Source organism: Periophthalmus magnuspinnatus, chromosome 19 (genome assembly GCF_009829125.3).
Source record: "Periophthalmus magnuspinnatus isolate fPerMag1 chromosome 19, fPerMag1.2.pri, whole genome shotgun sequence".
NCBI lineage: Eukaryota > Metazoa > Chordata > Actinopteri > Gobiiformes > Gobiidae > Periophthalmus > Periophthalmus magnuspinnatus.
The window spans coordinates 27,215,182-27,236,242 of record NC_047144.1 but is presented as its reverse complement, the minus strand read 5'-3'; the positions used below and the strand labels follow the sequence as shown (position 1 = coordinate 27,236,242).

Below are 21,061 nucleotides of genomic sequence, written 5' to 3'. Positions count from 1 at the left end.
ACGCTGGCCGTGTCCTAATTCGACAAATGCACCCTTTGCTGTGCCTATCTAACACTGTTCCTTCTAAGCTGCGTGCGTGCTCAATTGCGCACTGCTGACACGGTCTCCGCGCACAGAAAATCTGTGCTGCGCACAAAAAAATCGAACTGGAGTTGAAGATAAAATAAACACACAACAATTCATTCTGCGCTATGTTTCAATGTGAGTCAGTGAGTGTGACCGGGGACGAGCTGCTCCAGCCAATTATGTGATTCACATACGTATTTGCGCAGCTCATCAATGTCATTGACAGGCGTCCTCATGGGCCGCTATCAGTGTTTTAGCCGATGTGGCCGACGTGGAGTGAAAACTCGCTGAAGATTCTAAGTGCTGTTTAACCCCTTAATGTTCCGACGGCCCGCCCTCGGGTAAAGATCCGCGCATAAAATTATGCGCGCGTAATTGCGTTTTAAGCACTGTTTTGCTGCAGTTTTGCGTTTTAAACATGACGAAACGGACAAAACAAAGGAAGTACGCGACCGAGGACACTGAGGATGTTTGTACAAGTTAAACTAGAGGCATCTCGGACCTGGAGCGGTTCGTGGAACCGAGTGAAGATCTCATGATGGACTGAGGAGCAGAGGATCTTATGATTTGATGGACTGGATGCTGTTCCTGATTGGTAAACGTGGTTTATTCTGCTATTGACTTAATTGTGGGTCAAATGTGTATTATGTGTAATCATTAGCATTAGCTAATGCCAATCTGCAGTAATAGAGCAGCTGGGTGTGCAGATACAGATTCCTCTCAGTGTGTATTGGTCATTGAATACTGTCACTTCGAACAGCATAAAAACATACAACGACATAAAAACGAAGAAAAGGAACAGACTTTGCTGTGAAAATTACATGAGAGTGGCCAAGGTGAAGCCATGCATTTCTGACCTGGTCTCTCAAAGGCAACAACAGAAGTCACACTGATTTGCAGTAAATATTCATTATTGTAGCCTAATGGAAATCAGATGATGGGTGTGTGTTAAAATGTTAAAAATAATAAAAAGCATAAATACAGTAAGTTCATTATTGGAATACATAATACAATACAAAATTAAAATAATTTCAGTGTGGTAGTATTAAAAAAGGTCATGTCTTTGTTAAAAGGTATGTATGTAATTTGTTGTGAGTTCATACATTGTATTGGTTTTATTCTTTGAACACAGTGATGTTAATACACGGTTTATTTTGTGCACCAGTAAAACATACATATGTCTTGAATTTGAAAAAAAAACAAAAAAAAAATTTTTTCAATAAAGGAGGGTTCGGTGAATGTGCATATGGAACCGGTGGGGTTCAGTACCTCCAACAAGGTTAAGAACCACTGCACTAGAGTATGCAACAGGTTTGATTGACAGCGGTGCTAAGCATCCGCTCCCTACTAAACCAGCTTTGCAGGTGGGAAAGGGAGTTAACTTCAACAACCTTGCTCTTGACTGGCTCTTTGATTGCTATGATACTCGTGGTCAGATTTCTAAATAATCAACTTGGCTCCAAATTTGACCTTATCACTCGACAGAGCTTCATTTGGCTGGAGTCGAACACTATGGGTGACGCCACAATCACTTTGTCCTCTTCTTTATACAATTTATGAGAGAAACATACCCACTGATGTTAATATTTTTTTCTTCAATGTACACTACAAAAACTCATTTACAAAATGAAGTGAAGTAAAGTTTTTGTTTTTGTTTTTTTTTCTTTTTTTGCAAATTATTATTAACTGTGCATTTAAAACTGACTGTGGATTTAAAAGGAGTTAGGGTTAGGGATCAACAATCCAGTTGATCACTGCGTCAAAAGTGAGTTGACCTCTACAAATACAGTGGTCTGTCTATCTCTATTTGGCTGGTGGATTACAAAGAACAATACACTAGACAGTCACTAATTTCTAAGCAGAGAGGAGACAGAGAGGAGAGAGACCAGATTCTGCTGCTTGTCCTTGTACCTTAAAGGGGGTATTATGCAAAATTGACTTTGTTCCCACATCAAAAAATATGCCTGAAGAGATTTTATATGTCATCCATGCATGTTTGACTACTTTAGTGATCTCTTCTGGGCATTATTTAAACCATCCTTATGGCTAGTTGTAAGATTCTCCTCAATGCTCAGCCCACAAGCCTATGTCACCCATGCTCCCACACAACAATTCAAAACAAATATACAAAAGCATGATGCAAAACTGTACTCCGTACAGACTTGGCAAACCTAATGTACTTTTATTAGCGGGATGCACACTGATTGTGATAGCACTCAGAGGGGGAGTGACTTAACGCAGGGAGTAAAGGGGGGAGTGTCATAGTTCTACCTGTTGGCATGTTTTTTCATCAGTCTGGCTCCGTTTTTCAGCCTGTTCCGGCCCTTCTTTTTTTATCTCCCTGGGTTCCCAGCAGCTGCCCCTCGTTTTGTTAATCAGCCCAGGGTAGCATATATATACTGCTTCTGTTCAGTTAGTTCTTGCTAGATTGTTCACCAGTCAAGAGCAACATTCAATCTCATCTGAAATACTCTGTTATAGTGATGGCCAACTGAAGCCTCATGAACCACCTGAGGCTCTCAGTAGTGATGATGAGATGAAGCCCCATGACGCATCAATACTTTCAGTCAACTGTGCCGACACATGTACCGACACTTCATAAGGATTCATTTACTCTATGGCGCCATCAAGAGGTCAATAAAATGTACTACAATCTAGTTTCCACCTCAGCGCCATCAATTGAACAAATATACTACAAAACCAGTGATACCACAGTGAAACACATTATTAGAAATAGGAATGCACTTGTGTTACTTGTAGTAGTGTTTCTAATTAAATAAAGATAATTAAACCCCAATATTTTTCATTGTTTTTTATTCAAAAAAGTAGCTTCTCTAAAGAAGCAGGACTATGGCGATTCCGCTTTTTTGTGAGGATTTCTCCTGCTTTAGAAAAAAATCCTCTCACAGGGCACAGATGAAGCTGGAGTGCAAAGGTGGTGGCCAGTGTGAATAAATGTGGACATTTATTTCTTTGCCTTCTCCAGTACTGCAGTGGGTCCTCCTGTCTGTCTGTGTTTGGTTCTGCCAGGTATTTCTGTACTTCGATTGTTGCATTTACTGTCGGTGATGGGGGTTTTAGTTTGTTGAATGGACTCATCTACTGGATGCAAAAATATCAGTTTGCATGAATTTGAAGTGTGTGGCATTTTGCAGAAAGTCTGTGTATGTATGTATGTATGTGTATATATATATATATATATATATATATATATATATATATATATATATATATATACATATATACACTGTGTATGTGTGCGGAGGAAAACAGCCGCTCACGGCACAAATGAGGCAGGCGTACACAAGAATGCCACTGTTAACTAAAAAATACATACACACACACATACATGGGCTCTAGATACACATTTTTCTGTCTCTCCCAGTATTGAAGTGGGTCCTTCAACCTTGCAGTATTTAGCTTCATCATGTAGTGTTGGACCTCAATATTTGCGTCTGCTGTCACATTTTGTGTTTGTGCCTGACACTGGTTGTGGCTGTGGACAACCACAGGTTGTTACCTAAATCCGAACCATAGCATATGAAGCATATATAAGTGTGCAACATGTTGTGGTCATAAACAAGTGAAACAGGTAAAGTGGTAGTGTCTTACACTAAATAAAAATGTATTTTATTAAAGAAAAAGTAATTTTGTCTGTCTGTAAGACAATTCTGTATTGACATTGATAACATTTTTCAGTAATAGAGCAGCGAATCTCGATCCCCCAACCTTTTGCTTTCCACATACGCACTCCGTGTTTGCCAGGTTGGACACATCATTATCAACATCGTGCCACCTATTTCATGGCAATTTTGTGATAGATTTGTAACATTTTATCAATTGCTGAACGTCTTCACTTGTTAAATTGTACTTTATGTTTCATTGCCATTCCCAACATGACTCTCTAAGCATACTGAATTAATAAATTATGAGTGAAGGAACGTTGTAAATGAAACAATGACGTGATCTGCACAAAATCGGTCACTCTTTTAACGTCAGTCAGTTTACTCATTTGTTGGTATCACCAACAGTAATAGTTTGTTTTTTCTTGAATCCATGAGAAACATTTTTTGTAATCTATTTTTATCAATTCCTTTAGTCTTAATTGTGAGATAATGGAAAAAAAAAATGTTTTGAAATTACATAAATATTATTTAAATAAAATATTGCTAATACATTGATAATAAGGATGATGAGTGTGTGTATTGGTAGTGATGGGGATACAGTCCTTGTGGGGGTACATATGGGTTATAGATTTTTATTCACTGTGTCAGGCTTCAAACGGCTCCTTTTTTGCTGACCACTTCACCAGCTTTTGAACATATCCTCTCACAAGTAACCGAAGAGGCCGGAATGCAAAGAAACCAGTGTGCCATCTGGCACAAGTTTGGGTAAATTAACTTGTTGTTTTTGCCCAGTAAGTTAAAGGGTTTTCAGTTCTGTTTATGTTGATTTCAGCCAGGTATCTATCAACTTCAACAATGGCATCTGCTGTTGCATTGGAACCACGCCTCCTCATCAACTGAAGAATCCAGAAGAGACCACAAGCCACCTGAAAACATAGTCATAATGCAATTGACACAGAAAACAAACAAACAAAAATAAACATCTAAAATGATATATCCTACCCGAGTTGCTGGTAGAAGGTGCCTCTGGTGGACCTGTTGGTTGTTGGGCTCCTTTTTGTTTTTCGATGTATTGTGCACACTCAACTCTTAGTCTTCTTGTGGCTTCTTGGGCTTTGATAGAACTAATGAAACCCAACATTTTGAAACGTGGGTCCAGCAATGTGGAAAGTGTCATTACACTAGCACTCTCATTGTTGGCCATATTTTCTCACAACCAAGTAAATTGTCTGACAACTGCTGAGCAACAGCATTTTGTAGAATGGTGAAGCATTTTGAGTAGAGGTATTACCTTTGATACAGACACTTTTTTCTCTTCTGAAAGTTCAACTGTTGCTAAGTGAAAAGGAGAGAGGATGGGCAGACAATTTTCAATGGTCTCAATTTCATTTGACAGCAGTGGGGTCACATCCCTTTTCAGTGTTTCAAGGGCTGCTGCCACAGGCTCCCTCAGCTGGTACAGTTGCTCCAGCATGAGATAAGTGCTGTTCCAGCGTGTGTCAACCTTGATTATTAGTTTTAAGGGTTCTCTGTCCATTTGAATTTGTACCTGGAGCAGTTTTCCCTTTGCTGTGGTACTTGCTCTGAAATATGTAAAAAATTTTCGAACTTTGAGTCTTATTTCATTTAGTGCAGTGATGTCCTCGAAAGATTTTCGCACAAGCAAATTGAGGCTGTGTGCAATACACGAGGAACATCTAATCTGTATATTTGAGGCAGCATCAGTGACAATACATTTAACTTTGCTCTTGATGTGCCACTCCTCCATCTGCTTGGTCATTGCTTCAGCCAAGTTGTCTGCAGTGTGTGACTCTTGGAAGCAAGCAGCACTGTGTCCAGTTTGTCTTCTCCATTAATGTAATGGAAGGTGATGGCCAAATAGGCATCTGTATTAATGGAGGTGCACATGTCAGCAGTCAGGCTAACAACTGACACTTTAGCAACCTCCATTTTTGCCTTTGCCTTTTCTTTGACATATTTGTCATCTACCATTTTCTTCAGTGCCTGAAAGAGATGTAGACAAGTTTCAATTTAAGCATAATACATCCAAGGAACATACAGTCTACACGCCTTTCTAGTGGGAAGCACATAGTTTGGGGCCAACAACAACATGAGTTCCTTGAATCCCACATCCTCCACAATGCTAAAAGGCTGCAAATCTTTGATTACAAGGTTCACAACAGCTTCATCCAGTTGTGCCTTTGTGTTTTCTGATGATGACAATAATGATAATGCAGACAATTTAAATGTTGAAGAACATCAGATATAAGAGATTTGCAAAATAACATATATACTTGTAGATTACCTTCACTGTTGTCTGGTTCATTTTCAGGTCCTGCAACAACATGCAAAGCTCGATAATGCCTAAGCATTGCCGAGGTGTTGCCATTGTGCACAAGCTCTCTGTCACAGATCCTGCATCTGACCTTTTAGACAAGAAATTTCAATATTTGGAATCAATCTATGAATAAGGTCACTTACCCTTTGTTGTATCATTTAATATCATTATAGTTTTCTAATAATATGTAGGTAAATGATGAATCTAGCATGTGTTGTGTGGCTAATTTGAACTCAAATCAGTTATCATTGAACTCTAAGGAAAAATAAAAATATTTGCTTGACAATGTTGATTTAATGTATTTTTCCATTTACAATAATAGAGATATTTTTCAAAGATAACCTTGTTTGGTGCAGCCATTTCAAAGTGCTCCCACACTGTAGAGGTTTTTCTTTTTTGTCTTTTGGGCCCTATCCTAACTAGCCTGATTTACCTAACTAAGGCCTGTCTGAATCCTGTGCTAACCTGTAATACAACCAAATACAAACCTAGAATACAAACCTGAAATACACCTAGAATTCACCTTATATAGTAACTAGAATACACCTGAAATAATACACTGGAGTGCACCTGGTGTACAAACAAGGTTACCTGGTATCAGATATTAACCTCAAATAGGCACCTCAAATACTAACATCAAAAATTAACCTCAAATACAAACCTGAAATACAAACCTCAATAACATTAGCTTTATTCCTAACACTTTATTACTATCTGTCACTGACTCACTCAAACTACAACCAACCTATGACACCCACAACGCGCCGCGAGGTGCTGCGCGCTTTTATTTAGAAAAGCGTGTGCACTGATGGACACTCTTGTGTTCGAACATGGTGTTTGTTTTGGACAAACTGTGACTAGCACAGAAGTCCAAAAACAAAACACCGCTTGGCTTCAGATCAGCGAGTATTCAGCGAGATCATTGTGTAGTGCCCCTCCCAGGGACTCCAAGAAGGCCAGGTACTCTACACTGCTGTTCAGCTCATAGGCCGACACAACAGTGAAAGACCTGTCCCTGACCTGAAGGCACAGGGACTCCACCCTCTCGTTCACCGGGGTGAACTCCAACATGTGACGGCTGAGCTGTGGGGCAATAAGCAAGCCCACACCAGCTCGCTGCTTCTCCCCATGGGCAACGCCAGAGAAGTGGAGAGTCCAACCCCTCTCAAGGAGTTGGGTACCAGAGCCCAAGCTGTGTGTGGAGGTGAGCCCGACTATATCGAGCCGGTAACTCTCAACCTCATGCACAAGCTCAGGCTCCTTACCCCCCAGCGAGGTGACATTCCACATCGCTACAGCCAAGTGTGTCTGTGGACCGGGTTGTCGAGATACCCGTCTTCGACCACTGCCCAGTCCTCTACGCACCCGATCCCTGTGAGCCCACAGGAGGGCGAAACCACGTCGTCCTTTAGGGCTGAGCCCAGGCAGGCCCGTGGGCAAAGGTCTGGCCACCAGGCACTCGCATTTGAGCCCCAACCCCAGGCTTGGCTCCAGGGTGGGGCCCCAGCTGCGCCATACCGGGAGACGTCCAAGGGTATTGGAAACTGCTCTTTGTCTGACCCGTCACCTAGGACCTGACTGCCATGGGAGACCCTACCTTCGGCATAATTCCCCAGACAACATAGCTCCTAGGATCATTCGGGTACGCAAACTCCCCCACCATGATAAGGTGGCAGTTGAAGGGGGAGCAATACCAATTCCGATACCATAAAAAAAAAAAAATGGAATGTCATTTTCAACATTAAATCATAGTCCTTTCTGTTATATTACCATGTGGCCGGGCCTTATATCTATGTAATTCTTTTGTTGTAAAGGTAGGTTCCATAGTGGTTCATAGGCACATAGTAGCCTATGTGGTCTTATACTTTTTTGGATACAGCTTGTTAGGCGTGTTCTATCAAAATGACGACTGGATTCAATCAGTTCAAATCTTAAAAGTTTATTCCCCTCACAGTTACAATCTAATACAGGACCCGGGGTCATATGATCTATCCCTCGTGTGTGCAGCAGGCGGTCTGTCTGCTTTTCCCTGGCCCCGTAACATAAAAATATAACATGAAACATGAATATGCAAATATTATGTTGAGTAGGTTGTCGCCCAGGTTCCTCCCTTCGGCCTCACTCATCTCTCCAGGCTGCACCAGTCTATTTTTCCGGCCTTGAGTCTCATCCGACCACCCTGTAAAGGAGCGTCTACAGACCCCAACAGCCTTCCCCAATTCATATCACACAATATTGCTTTTAGCATAGTTTCAGTATTATCACAAGATGCTCCACTCTAGTATAAACATTGTGGCTGTCAGGTGACATGATTCACCTCCTACAATGTTGCCTTAACTCGGTTAAAGGAGTTTCTGCAAGGGACCAACTGTCTCCCATAATTCACGTTTTACCTTTGACCTAGTTTAGATGGGGTTCACTTTTAGTATGGTGCTTGTTAGACAACCTCCAAAAATATACAACATTCAAAGAATATATAAATTCAGTATAAAAATGGTGATTACATAATAATATTCAAAACTTATATGATTTCAGTATCAAAAGATATATATGTATATGTGATGGCCCTAAGAAACTTTATTCAATCAATATGCATTCCATATTTTTGATATATGTATTTGTAATGCAACTTAAAAGCTTTATTACTTGACATACCCTTCATTTCCCCCTTTTGACCTCTTCTAAGAGGTCACATCCCAGAGCAAGGTAACATCACGTGGCAGCTGGTCCCCTCCATCATCCTCCATACTCAACAAAGGATACTGTCCCCTCTGGTCCGGACGAACTGCAGTGTTAATGACCTTAAGACGCAGGGCACGAATGCAAGGCACACAACAGCATCTCACCCGTGCAAATATAACAAGCACGGCGACCAATGAAGTAACCAATGAGACAACCAGACCTTTCCATTTACCCAATACATTATTTAGCCACGTATTCATCGGGTTGTCTACTCCAGCCGCGTTGTGCATGTCCCTAGACAACATGCGCAGTCCTTCCAGAGCCTTAGACACTGACCCATCAGGAGCTGTGTTATTAGGAATAAAGGTGCAACATTGATCATTAAAAATATGACAAACCCCGCCTTTCTCTGTGAGGAGCATGTCTAGGGCCATTCTGTTTTGAAAGGCTACCAATGATGTTGGGTGGAGCTGATCGGCCAAACCTTCTACTAACCTCCCTCGTTAAGTTACTAAACTAAGCCTAAGCAAATTATAGTAAATATAATTGATGGGGTCCACATTTTTGTTTGGGGTGATTGGGAAAATTGCAGCAATTAGAGGTATATTTTCAAAGCCGGACGCTATTTGGTCCGCTAAGTTATATTCATCCAGGACCCCTCTAGGAATGCCAATAGCATCAATATAAGTGGGGTTGTTGTGGTCCAGGAGTTCTGGCATCACTGAACGTTTAGCCCTCTGAGGGTGGGGTAGAGTCTTATTAAGGTGTCCCCAGAGGGTGATGGGCATAATTAGCCGCACCATAGCACCAATGCCCGTAAATTTTGTCTTCAACTTGTACCTCAATTGCATGTCTCCGCACAGCCAATATAGATCTCCCCGTATTCTGGTGTAGGGCACTGGATTTGGCAGCTGCACCACGTGTTCACACCAGTCTTCTGGAAGCTCTCCCCACTGCAAAGATTCATGATCGCCCATGATGATCGTCTAGGTGAATTGGCACAGGGTGGGTCTTCAAAGTCGGTCTGGCCGATGAGCACACAATACAATCTGTAAAGTTGGTCACTTTGTATAGTTAACACTGGGGGAACAACCCCCTTTTTTAACAGGGCATTTGGAGTCTTGCAATAAACAACGGAACATAAATCAAATTGGAATGCAAGGGATGGCCCCTTGGTGTCCTGTATGGTCATTTTGACATACTTATCACATTCTGAGATTGACCGTGGGTCAAGTTTTAGGAGAATCTTTTCCACATTGGTTTGTACATGTTTTTGATTTGCTTCCCAGAGAAGGATGGCGAAGGCAACCAGCACACCCACAATCAATATCACTACAATTCCCCATTTCCCCCTTTTGCTCAGGGGGAGCTCCATGCAATCTAAAATAACTGTGCGTGTGTGTGAGTGTACTTAACCTTCCGCCAGGACATATGACCAAACCATGTACAGGGAGGAGAGACCAAAGCCTAACACCTAACACCACACACTAAAACCGTCGAACGTCACCGGAGCATACAAAATACACCTATGGAAATATGTAAAAAGAGAACAAACAAACAAACACCAAAAATTCAAGGGTCCACCAGTCTGGTCTGTGTTAGATGAAATCACTTATGGCCTTTGCCTTCCAACCGGACAGCCCTGTCGGTGTGAGCAGTCACTCTGTATGGGCCAGTCCAGCATGGTTCAGACCACTTATGAGACAGAACTTTCAGATAGACCTCAGAGGGTGGAGGCAGAGCAGCCTCCTTGGTGGACACCTCCAGCCGTTCTTCCGACACCTGAGAAGAAAAAACTAGATAACAGATTCCGCAATTGATTCCAGTATGGCTTGTACTGGAGATTTGGAAGGGGCTCCTCTTCCTGTGGTACCAATGTAGCCCCTGGCCCTGGCATCAAACGTCCAGTGAGCAAGTCATAAGGAGAGAAACCAGTAACTTTGTTAATAGACTATCTCACTGCCAGAAGAGCCAGGGGTAGGGCGTGGAGCCAATTAAGCCCTGAAGTAGAACAGATCTTAGCCAATTTGTCTTTTAGATTGCGATTCATGCGTTCAGCATGTCCTGAACTTTCAGGATGATACACAGAACCAAATTTATGACACAGACCAAACATTTTTTCAACCTTTTGAAGAGCATGGTTGTGGAAATGTGTACCATTATCAGACCTAATCAGAGCTGGAAAGCCATGAGTAGGAATATAATGATTAATCATGACCTTGATCACAGAAGAGTATCCTCACGGTTCACAGAATAGGCTTCAGGTCAGATACATTCTAAGCTGTTTTTATCCAATTTAGGTTAGTTTACCATTACCAGCCACCAGGGGGTTCTCAGAGACTCTGGACCTATTGGGAGAGAACTATAGACTTAAGTTAGTCAGTGCTTTGTAATCAAGACCTTATGAATTTGAAGATTTTTAAGGACACTTGTTTCAAGTTGGAGAGGAGTGTCCATCCTTTTCCTAATTAAGATCTCATGTAAAGAGAAATCAAGAATGCTGGCTGTGGATCACGTTGCCATCAGCGCTAATGGCAAAGCATCCAACCATGTCATTCTGGTAAAGTTCATGTTTTATTTCCCCATTTGCTCAAGTGATGAGGCCCCCCTCTATAAAATATAGCCATATGTAACAGTCTGTCAATTGTCAGGTGGTCTATTGTGACACTTATTTGTCCTGTTGGTTACATATTTGGTACATATTTGTCATATCTGTGCCAGTCCAAATACTGAGCTCGAGTCAATAACCTGCCAGTGTCTATCAGTTCTATTGAATGTTCAGTTGTTTGTACAGTGCTGGTGGTAAATCCCTTCTGTGCCTATTGAGAGGCATCAGTGTGTATAAGATGCCATAATTACTGCCTAAACCATAACTGTCCTTTGTTAATGTTGTCCAGTTTAATGTTGTCCAGTTTAGCTGTATATTATATCAACTGCAACCTCCTCGTCCAGTTTAGCCTTAAGTTATATAACCTGCAACCTCCCCCTTTTTAACAACTTTATTTTATTTGATCAACATTCATATAATTCAAACATTCATTCACAGCAATAATTTATTCTATTTGTAAATACTTAACATTATTTAAAACCAGGTTTTGATTAAGATTTAAATGGGACTTATTTCTTTCAGATTTTTTCCTAGTGTTTAATTATCTTTAAATTTAGACACATTCATACTGCTGAACATTTTGTTTTCATATGTCAGATGTATTGAAATGGCTTTATTGTGACTACCCTATTTAGTTGTTGTTGTTAGCTCAATTGTTTTGCGAGCATTAAAAAGCCACTGTTTTATGTTCTGATAATATAATTCAGTTTAAAATACAAAGTTCAAACACATTCAGGAGCATTAACATTTTGATCTAATATAAAGTATCATAGTATATGAACTAAACATTTACACCAAACTATTTAAAGCCTTTCAGACCCCAGCGGTCTCAGATTTCACACATAATAAAGCTACATATTTCTCTCCGCATTGGAAATTCTACTGTCTAAAAACTTTGGTTTCTAATTTTGTTAATTGTGGCCATTCTAAATGCCATTTCAAATACGTTGCATATGCATTATGTAGCAGCCCCAGTTTGACAGCGCTGATGTACAATGAAAAGAAACAGCCTAAATAATGTTATATTGATATATGATTATTTTCAGGAATGGAGGAAAACTATTTCAAATAAATGAATACACTTCTAAATTTTGAAATTAAGTTAAAAAACAAAATCTTTGACTGTGTGGATCCGAGAACAGGCTCCAGTCATGAGTGCCCAGGTAAACACAGCCCAAACGCAGCAGCAGAGACAGTTCTATGGTGCCTTTAGAGGAGCAGCAGAGCACTTGAAGCTTTTGATTCAGTTCATTCATTTGTCATGTGACCAGTAGTGGAGGAGCCCAGTCCACAGATGAGTTTCAGAGCCATCAGGACTTTCTTTGGTTTTAGTTCAGTTCATGTTTCTCAGTGACGCAGCAGCCATGTTTAGACAGTCTTTAGACAACAGCAGAGCAGAGCCAGTCCAGGTCATGTGACCTTTCAGTTCAGAGCTGGAGCGATGCACCCAGAGAGCCACTGCACTCAGACCACGCCCACCCAGACACAACAGGCCAAAGACCCATCCCAAATCCACTTCAGTCAAAACTAAAATCTATTTATCTTGCATAGACAAATTGTTCATTCTCACCTGAAAAAATGTGTAAACAGTTTACATAAGAAATCTGTGTCTATATTACAATATCTTAAAGTTAGAGTGAGGAATTTTAAATAATTATAAAGACATGGTTTGAATTATTTACTTAAATTTAAGCATGATCTAATTAAACAAAAATTCTTCTAACGTTTATTTGAATGCTAAAATATATCTTTACTGTCAGATGAGTTTAAAACATACTGCTCCTTCTTTGCATTGTACAAACATCATCAACTGTGGCACTTTAACCACTGGTCTTGTATCATGTAGGTGTGGTTAAACTCAAGTTTAATTATATTGCTGGGATCATTATTTGGTAAATTGCTTTCATTTTAAACCACTCACAGAGGCACCAATATGGGATAAAGTGTATTTATTCATCATTTATCATTGGTACAATTTTGTTTGACATTTTTGATCATGAGTTCAGATTGTATTTTATAACTATGTCTGTTCATTTGTTCTGTGTCCACATTTCGTTCTTTAGCTCGATAGAGATAGTTACAGATTTTCTGAACTGCAGCTTTAATGTAGTCACAAGCAGCACTGATAGTTATTACACAAATCCCTCATATTTTAGACTGAATTATATTATGATATAATCTAATAGTACAACAATATTTTAGTATAATATCTTATCCTAGGATGCCTCCAATCTGCAACTCGTTTGCCCCCTTTAAAAACTCTCCCACTCTTTAAACACTGTCTTGCTCAGTTTAAGAACTTTCCCATTACTTTACAAGACTTTCCTGTCACTTTACTATGTCTAATACAAGTCTGTCAGTCCATGTTTCTTTTGTCATAGTAGCAGTACAATTATATTTGTACATTGTCAATTCTGTCCGTTTCTAAGTCTGATTTACACACCTGTAATTTGGACTATTGGGAATGAAAATGTTAGTGTAAACATAATGTATGGATCCAAACCTTTCACCACACAGAGGTCCCACCAGATTTGACCTTGTCCACCCAACGCAGAGGCCAAGACGTCTGTGCGGGGTGGGGGTTCCAGCGGGACATGTGTGATTTCAGTTTTAAAGACTCGACACTTCTAGACCCCAGGTTTTCACCTTTATTTTCTCCTCCCCCAAATGCAGCCTATGCGGTCTCTGCTCCAGCCAATACTCCATACTCCAAGGCTAAAAAAGAGAAGTCAGAGACCCAAGCCACCCACAGTGATTCCAAAAGAAGAAGTTCTGTCCCTGCCAGTTTATCCAAATATTGCTCAGCTGAGTGGGTCCCAGGCCCAGGGCCCCAAGCCCCCACAGTCCAAATGTCTAGTCAGAATGCACACTCTCCGTCCATGTTGTACTGTATTATTTCAACTCGGTGACACAAGACCTACACAATTACACTAAAATTCCACCTCAGACTGTTGCACCTGCCTGGTATAACTCACTTAATCACACAAAAAATCTTAGACACAATCAGCTCACCTTGTCGGGGAGCGGCACGATTTACTGGGTTCTCAAAAGACTATACGTCTCCGGGCACAATTTCTCTTATCACATAAACACATACATTTTCAGGTCACCACGCCGGGCAGTCCACGGTGGGTCACAGGACTCTAACCTGAACGCAGCCGTTAACCTTTTGACTAGGGACTCTAACCCCGTCAGCAGGACTCTAACCTGCTTCACTATCAGGACTTTAACCTGATAGAGGTCGTTGACCTTGACTAGGGACTTTAACCCCGTCAGCAGGACTCTAACCTGCTTCACTATCAGGACTTTAACCTGATAGAGGTCGTTGACCTTTTGTCCAGGGACTCTAACCCTGGACTCTAACACATAAACACTTTCAGGTTGCTACATAAACATACCTACGTCTCAAAGATTATACCAGGCAGGGCAAAACTCTCAATTGCATAACAATCCAAAACACACCAAATTCACCGAGTTGTGCAACACATAAGATCTAAATCTCAACACATCCTCTGTCAGATAAAAACCTTCAACAGAACTCAACAAAAGTTCACCACATCATATGACCCCGGGTCTGCTCTTGTTATGATATTAACACCTTTTAAAAGAGAAAAATATATATAGATATGCTCACCTTGTCTGGACCGCTCTTATACGATAATAGCGCCTTTAATACATGTTCACCTCCACTGGGCAGCACCTCTCTCCTTAATTTTGATATGTCCAATAGCAGAAATTCGGTTCTTTATCACAACAGGCTTTCTGCTCACCTTTCAGAGTTGACGGGCCCTTGGAGAGAAGTCCCGTCCAAGCGGAGGCGCGCGGAGTCCTACTCCCCTCGCGCAGTTGTTTACGGCGTCAGTTTTGATCACGTCGGGCTCACCAATTGTTAGGCGTGTTCTATCAAAATGACGACTGGATTCAATCAGTTCAAATCTTAAAAGTTTATTCCCCTCACAGTTACAATCTAATACAGGACCCGGGGTCATATGATCTATCCCTCGTGTGTGCAGCAGGCGGTCTGTCTGCTTTTCCCTGGCCCCGTAACATAAAAATATAACATGAAACATGAATATGCAAATATTATGTTGAGTAGGTTGTCGCCCAGGTTCCTCCCTTCGGCCTCACTCATCTCTCCAGGCTGCACCAGTCTATTTTTCCGGCCTTGAGTCTCATCCGACCACCCTGTAAAGGAGCGTCTACAGACCCCAACAGCCTTCCCCAATTCATATCACACAATATTGCTTTTAGCATAGTTTCAGTATTATCACAAGATGCTCCACTCTAGTATAAACATTGTGGCTGTCAGGCGACATGATTCACCTCCTACAATGTTGCCTTAACTCGGTTAAAGGAGTTTCTGCAAGGGACCAACTGTCTCCCATAATTCACGTTTTACCTTTGACCTAGTTTAGATGGGGTTCACTTTTAGTATGGTGCTTGTTAGACAACCTCCAAAAAGATACAACATTCAAAGAATATATAAATTCAGTATAAAAATGGTGATTACATAATAATATTCAAAACTTATATGATTTCAGTATCAAAAGATATATATGTATATGTGATGGCCCTAAGAAACTTTATTCAATCAATATGCATTCCATATTTTTGATATATGTATTTGTAATGCAACTTAAAAGCTTTATTACTTGACATACCCTTCAAGCTCAAGATCATCTTAAAACTACTCAGGAAAGGTCATTTCTGTCCTGTGAATGTGACTTTCTTAGTATTGATACCTGGTCAAATAAGTATCAAGTTTCAGTACTAGATTTGGTATTGATTAGTATCTGATTTTCGAGGTTTTAGACAACCCTACAGTACGCAGTATCTTTCTTTTTTATTGCCCTTCCCCATAGCTGAAGTAAAAAGAAGCTAACTCTTGGCCAGCTCTGAGTAAAAGTGATGGAGAGTGGGAGCAATTTTACCCGAGGCAGCTGTTCTCCTTGTCAGTGTTTGCGTCCGTCTGCAGCATCTGTCTCTAGCAGATGTGCGTCCCAGCCCCTCTCATTCACTCACTTCCTCTCCGGGCTTCGTATGCTTAATGATTGAAGTGTACATTATCAATGATCTCTCCTCCAGTCACCTCCTGACCATGTACCAGGTACAATCGGAGCCTCTGTCTTCTGTTGGGATAACACATTTTAGTGTGATGATTATTGTGAGAAGAAACGTCACAATTTAAAGAGCCTTTATCTAGGACAGGGGTCGGCAACCCACGGCTTCGGAGCCGCATGCTGCTCTTTCAGCCTTATACTGCGGCTCTGCATGGCTTGGGAAAATACATTTTAAGTATTTAATTGAAGTGTATTTTATTTATGTTAGCTCTTTTTGTTGTGGTTTAAATTGGAAGATTATTATGATCTTAAAATAAAATAATATTTTCTTATTTTTCGTTGCTCAAAATAAGCATCACACTCACGGAACAATGTTAAAAACAAACACTGCTCACTGCTCACGTCTCACGTCTCACAGACACAGCTCCTGCTTAAAGAGCCCTGATTTTCAGACGCTGTGCGCATAAGGGTCAGGAGCAGGAGGATCTTCCCTAATGACACACTAATAAGCTCGTCCGTAGATATATCATGAAAATCATGCTGGAAATCGCCACAGAAATCTATTTGATGTAGTGGCAAGTTTATTATCTGCTCTTGTCCTCCGCGATGACGTATCACGTGTAACACCTCAGACACGAAAAGTAGAGCCACAAGTGAAAATGCGCCAAAACAACAATCTTTGGAGAGCTTTTTAACAAAGGGGAAAAGGCCAACTGAGGAGCCAGAAGAGGAGCCTACGAACTCCAAGAAAAAGAAAGCTGAATTTAACAGACAATACCTACTTAAAATATGGGTTTGTCTCTACAGGTGACTCTCACTCGCAGAGTGAGACATGCGGGAAAAGCAAATGAGGCAATGAAACCTTCAAAACTGCTCTGGCACATGGAGAATAAGCACCTGGGATTAAACAACATGCCATTAGAGTTTTTTTGGAAGAAACTGCGGAGCAGAGTAGACATAATCACATAATCAGCACAGGGCTCCCACTGATGCAATGGTGTGGTGAGTTGTATTTTTCTATGCACTTAAGTTATTTTTGCTATATTTATCTGCCACGTGTAGAAGGCTTGTCCATGAAAATAAAACCTACATTATTCCGTTACATTATTATTATTATTATATACAGTGTTATCTTCATTTTAGATGTCAAAAAGTATTTGCGGCCCCCAGCGTTTTATTTTACGTGGAAAATGGCTCTATGCTTGTTAAAGGTTGCCGACTCCTGATCTAGAACCATGTTATACACTGGTCCAAAACTCTAATGTACATATAAATTATTTGACAAATGAAAAATGTAAGAAAACACCTTATTTTTTCCCTTTAATTCTCCCTAGTGTGATGTTATCAATGTTAAAAAAAAAAAAAAAAAGTCTACTTCCTGTCATTTTAAACAGGTATTATTGCACCAACTTAAGTAGAAATTAGACAGTTGTCAAAACTTGTCTTACACACTTTAACCTTAATTCTCCATTTGCTTTCATTTACATTGTCAACACACATTTTTTAAGGCCACTACTTTCCGGAATTAATATATGACACCTGGCATTCACACCAAAGAGTTCAATCTTTGTCTCATCAGACCAGAGAATTTTGTTTCTCATGCTCTGAAAGTCATTCAGGTGCCTTTTGGCAAATTCCAGATGGGCTGCCATGTTCCTTTTACTAAGGAGTGGCTTTTGTCTGGCCACTACCATACAGGCCTGATTGGTGGATTGTTGCAGAGATGGTTGTCCTTCTGGAAGGCTCTCCTCTCTCCACAGAGGAACACTGGAGCTCTGACAGAGTGACCATCGGGTTCTTGGTCACCTCCCTGACTAAGGCCCTTCTCCCCAGTTTAGACGTCTCGCCAGCTCTAGGAAGAGTCCTGGTGGTTCCAAACGTCTTTCATTTATGAATAATGGAGGCCACTGTGCTCATTGGGACCTTCAAAGCAGCAGAATTTTTTCTGTATCCTTCCCCAGATTTGTGCCTCAAGACAATCCTGTCTCACAGGTCTACAGACAATTCCTTTGACTTCATGCTTGGTGTTTGTGCTCTGACATGCACGGTCAACTGTGGGACAGGTGTGTGCCTTTCCAAATCATGTCCAATCAACTGAATTTACCGCAGGTGAACTTAATTAAGCTGTAGAAACATCTCAAGGATGATCAGTGGGAAAAGGATGCACCTGAGCTCAATTTTGAGCTTCATGGCAAAGGCTGCGAATACTTATGTAAATGGGATTTTTTTTGGTTTTCTATTTTTAATAAATTCAAAAAATGTAAAAAAAAAACAAAACCCTTTTTCCACATTGTCATAATGGGGTATTGTGTGTAGATTTTTGAGGTAAGAGATGAATTTAATACAATTTGGAATAAGACTGTAACATGACAAAATGTGGAGAAAAAAAAATGAAGCGCTGTGAATACTTTCCTGATGCACTGTATGTCCTGTTGCTGTCACTGGTAATCAATATTTGCCAATACTAAGAGTGGAGCAGTGGAGCACTTCCTGTATTACAACATGACATCCCAATGTTGAACAGAATATTGTGATGGAAATTTAAATATATTCATGTTAAGAAAATATTCTTATCTGTCATAACGACTGACGGGGACCAAAGAGACAGAACTCTGGGAACAGTTTAGCAATGTTTATTTACAGCTTTGAATGTGAAAATGAAAGTAGATAGATCAGATAGTTGAGAGCGGGGTTGTTTGCAGTAGTCCTGGGGTAGATCGTGGGCTGCGGGGTCAGACACGAGGTAAGCCGTAGCGGTAAAGGTGAGCTGGGTCAGAGACAGAGGAGCTGAGCAGGTCCAAAGAGCAGGATCTGATGAGGAGCAAAAACATCCAACTTAGAAAAGAGCAGCAATTGCAAAAACATGAGACTGGTAGTTCACTGAACCGAATGGGTTTGGAAAGTAGGGTGGATGCGGAGAGAGTTACTGCCAACGGGTGGGATGATTTCAGTTATCTTGAAGGGCCCCAAAAAATGAGGAGAGAATTTTTGAGAATCTCTTTTTAGGAGAATATTTTTTGAAGAGAGCCAAACTGACTAACGTGGTTGATATTGAGGAAAGGGGGTATGATGCTTGTCCACGGCTGCCTTAATCCTGGCCCCGGATTGGAGAAGGGCCACCCTAGTTCTTCTCCAGACCCTGTGGCAGCGTTGGAGGTGGTGTTGGACAGAGGGTACTGCCAGGTCCCTCTCCAAGAGTGTAGCCTGGTAACTCAATGAGGCTTGGAAGGGGGAAAGACCGGTAATTGAACTCACCAACGAGTTGTGGGAATATTCAATCCATGGCAAGAATGTGCTCCTGGTAGAGGGATTGGAGGAGACAACACAGCGTAGTGCCGTCTCTACACCTTGGTTAGCCTGCTCAGTTTGTCTGTTGGTCTGGGGGTGAAAGCCAGAGGTAAGACTCACCGATGTGCCCAAGCCCTCACAGAAGGACCACCAAACTTGGGCTGTAAATTGTGTTCCTCGGTCCGACACAATAGCTGCCGGGATTCCATGAAGTCGGAACACATGGTTGGTTATGTGGTCAGCGGTCTCCTTGGCAGTCGGGAGTTTCAGTAGAGCGACGAAATGGGCTGCCTTAGAGAACCGGTCAACAATTGTGAGAATGACTGTGTTACCTTGAGACAGGGGAAAGCCTGTCACGAAGCCCACTGCCATGTGAGACCAAGGGCATTTCAGAACTGGTAGTGGCTGGAGCAGAACAGAAGGTGGCAAATCGGAGGCTTTGCCCCTGGCACACACTTGGCATGCCAACGCATAGGCCCTGGTGTCTTTGTCGACTGTGGGACCCATTCAAGAACCTTGGAGCAAACAGGATCTGGAACAAAGCGAGTACCAGGTGGGCCATTACCTGGATCAGGCTGGGTGCATTGAGCCTCCCGGACCAGATCCTCAATCTCCCAGCGGACAGCCGCCACCACCGCCAGCCGCCTGTCATACTCCAGGAAAGCCTTTGTCATCTTATCTGTCCTTATGCATAAAAGTTGATTATGTCACAGGTGTGAAACAAAAGTCACTGTGCTTTGAAATGTATGCAGCTTTGTCAATCTGGTATAAATAGCGCTCAGCTGCTCGGGGGGACTGAGGGGGAGATTTGCTGGGGATGCCGGGGGGCTACCGATCTGTGGCCAAAGCAGGCCTGGGCCCTGTCCTGTCTGTATCTACTGTAACAAGTCTGGTGAGTTTTGTATTTCAGAACTCACCAGACCTCACAGATGGATTACTTTTCATCTAGAATTGTAATTTTTTCACAACAGTTTGTTAAATGTGTGACTGAAACACAGCAAATCTTTGGGTATGTTTTTGAGGAAGAAACAACATTATTACATTAATCAGAAAATAGTGGAATATGGGTCCTTTTAATTTCTATATCTCTATGGGACAACAGGTGACAGACGCTCCTGTGTTCCTCCGCTTGCCAACGTTGCTTGCCAATGAACAGGAAATGCACTGCAAACCTTGTCAATACTACTAAAAAAAGTTATTTTCAGATTAGATATAAATTTTTGCTGTGTAATTTTATTAAAAGAACCATAAAAAACTAGGGCAATGCCATTTTTTAAAATGTATTTTATTTTTATTTTTTTTAATGCTGCCCTATTCTTTGTGTGCTGTTTTGAACAGACTAATGAGTCAGAATTTAAATAGAAGATAATTACATTTATATGGCTGTGTTTAC

General features: G+C 41.2%; 1 protein-coding gene across 2 annotated transcripts in view; it reads left to right on the top strand.

The window, feature by feature from the left end:
• Window positions 1–21,061, top strand: part of dnah9 (dynein, axonemal, heavy chain 9) — a 612,810-nt gene that overhangs the window by 254,798 nt on the left and 336,951 nt on the right. The gene's annotated exons all lie outside the window — the stretch shown is intronic.